Genomic DNA, 2,844 nt, shown 5'->3' with positions numbered 1-2,844 from the left:
GGGTGAAAAAATGGCAAAGTGTCAAGGGAGAAATTCAGAAACCCATGCCTAGGGTCCTGGAGCCCAGGGGCGGTTCTAAAGCCTGTGAGAGCCGCTGTGTCCCTGGATGAAATGAGAAAAAAGGTGAAAAAATGGCAAAGTGTCAAGGGAGCTAGGCAGAAACCCATGCCTAGGGTCCTGGAGCCCAGGGGCCGCGGGAAAGTCTGTGGAGAGCCGCTGTGTCCCTGGATGAATTGAGAAAAAGGGTGAAAAAATGGCAAAGTGTCAAGGGAGAAATTCAGAAACTCAGGCCGAGCTGCCTGGAGCCCAGGGGCGGTTCTAAAGTGTGTGGAGAGCCGCTGTGTCCCTGGATGAATTGAGAAAAAGGGTGAAAAAATGGCAAAGTGTCAAGGGAGCTAGGCAGAAACCCATGCCTAGGGTCCTGGAGCCCAGGGGCGGCTGCAAAGTCTGTGGAGAGCCGCTGTGTCCCTGGATGAAATGAGAAAAAAGGTGAAAAAATGGCAAAGTGTCAAGGGAGAAATTCAGAAACCCAGGCCGAGCTGCCTGGAGCCCAGGGGCGGCTGTAAAGTCTGTGGAGTGCCGCTGTGTCCCTGGATGAAATGAGAAAAAAGGTGAAAAAATGGCAAAGTGTCAAGGGAGCTAGGCAGAAACCCATGCCTAGGGTCCTGGAGCCCAGGGGCGGTTCTAAAGTCTGTGAGAGCCGCTGTGTCCCTGGATGAATTGAGAAAAAGGGTGAAAAAATGGCAAAGTGTCAAGGGAGAAATTCAGAAACTCAGGCCGAGCTGCCTGGAGCCCAGGGGCGGCTGTAAAGTCTGTGGAGAGCCGCTGTGTCCCTGGATGAAATGAGAAAAAGGGTGAAAAAATGGCAAAGTGTCAAGGGAAAAATTCAGAAACCCATGCCTAGGGTCCTGGAGCCCAGGGGCGGCTGTAAAGTCTGTGGAGAGCCGCTGTGTCCCTGGATGAATTGAGAAAAAGGGTGAAAAAATGGCAAAGTGTCAAGGGAGCTAGGCAGAAACCCATGCCTAGGGTCCTGGAGCCCAGGGGCGGCTGCAAAGTCTGTGGAGAGCCGCTGTGTCCCTGGATGAAATGAGAAAAAGGGTGGAAAAATGGCAAAGTGTCAAGGGAGCTAGGCAGAAACCCATGCCGAGCTGCCTGGAGCCCAGGGGCGGCTGTAAAGTCTGTGGAGTGCCGCTGTGTCCCTGGATGAAATGAGAAAAAGGGTGAAAAAATGGCAAAGTGTCAAGGGAGAAATTCAGAAACTCAGGCCGAGCTGCCTGGAGCCCAGGGGCGGCTGTAAAGTCTGTGGAGTGCCGCTGTGTCCCTGGATGAATTGAGAAAAAGGGTGAAAAAATGGCAAAGTGTCAAGGGAGAAATTCAGAAACCCAGGCCGAGCTGCCTGGAGCCCAGGGGCGGCTGTAAAGTCTGTGGAGTGCCGCTGTGTCCCTGGATGAAATGAGAAAAAAGGTGAAAAAATGGCAAAGTGTCAAGGGAGCTAGGCAGAAACCCATGCCTAGGGTCCTGGAGCCCAGGGGCGGTTCTAAAGTCTGTGAGAGCCGCTGTGTCCCTGGATGAATTGAGAAAAAGGGTGAAAAAATGGCAAAGTGTCAAGGGAGAAATTCAGAAACTCAGGCCGAGCTGCCTGGAGCCCAGGGGCGGCTGTAAAGTCTGTGGAGAGCCGCTGTGTCCCTGGATGAAATGAGAAAAAGGGTGAAAAAATGGCAAAGTGTCAAGGGAAAAATTCAGAAACCCATGCCTAGGGTCCTGGAGCCCAGGGGCGGCTGTAAAGTCTGTGGAGAGCCGCTGTGTCCCTGGATGAATTGAGAAAAAGGGTGAAAAAATGGCAAAGTGTCAAGGGAGCTAGGCAGAAACCCATGCCTAGGGTCCTGGAGCCCAGGGGCGGCTGCAAAGTCTGTGGAGAGCCGCTGTGTCCCTGGATGAAATGAGAAAAAGGGTGGAAAAATGGCAAAGTGTCAAGGGAGCTAGGCAGAAACCCATGCCGAGCTGCCTGGAGCCCAGGGGCGGCTGTAAAGTCTGTGGAGTGCCGCTGTGTCCCTGGATGAAATGAGAAAAAGGGTGAAAAAATGGCAAAGTGTCAAGGGAGAAATTCAGAAACTCAGGCCGAGCTGCCTGGAGCCCAGGGGCGGCTGTAAAGTCTGTGGAGAGCCGCTGTGTCCCTGGATGAAATGAGAAAAAGGGTGAAAAAATGGCAAAGTGTCAAGGGAAAAATTCAGAAACCCATGCCTAGGGTCCTGGAGCCCAGGGGCGGCTGTAAAGTCTGTGGAGAGCCGCTGTGTCCCTGGATGAATTGAGAAAAAGGGTGAAAAAATGGCAAAGTGTCAAGGGAGCTAGGCAGAAACCCATGCCTAGGGTCCTGGAGCCCAGGGGCGGCTGCAAAGTCTGTGGAGAGCCGCTGTGTCCCTGGATGAAATGAGAAAAAGGGTGGAAAAATGGCAAAGTGTCAAGGGAGCTAGGCAGAAACCCATGCCGAGCTGCCTGGAGCCCAGGGGCGGCTGTAAAGTCTGTGGAGTGCCGCTGTGTCCCTGGATGAAATGAGAAAAAGGGTGAAAAAATGGCAAAGTGTCAAGGGAGAAATTCAGAAACTCAGGCCGAGCTGCCTGGAGCCCAGGGGCGGTTCTAAAGTGTGTGGAGAGCCGCTGTGTCCCTGGATGAATTGAGAAAAAGGGTGAAAAAATGGCAAAGTGTCAAGGGAGAAATTCAGAAACTCAGGCCGAGCTGCCTGGAGCCCAGGGGCGGTTCTAAAGTGTGTGGAGAGCCGCTGTGTCCCTGGATGAATTGAGAAAAAGGGTGAAAAAATGGCAAAGTGTCAAGGGAGCTAGGCAGAAA

The sequence above is a fragment of the Dunckerocampus dactyliophorus genome, unplaced genomic scaffold (genome assembly GCF_027744805.1).
Source record: "Dunckerocampus dactyliophorus isolate RoL2022-P2 unplaced genomic scaffold, RoL_Ddac_1.1 HiC_scaffold_24, whole genome shotgun sequence".
NCBI lineage: Eukaryota > Metazoa > Chordata > Actinopteri > Syngnathiformes > Syngnathidae > Dunckerocampus > Dunckerocampus dactyliophorus.
Note: the sequence above shows the minus strand (reverse complement) of the source record.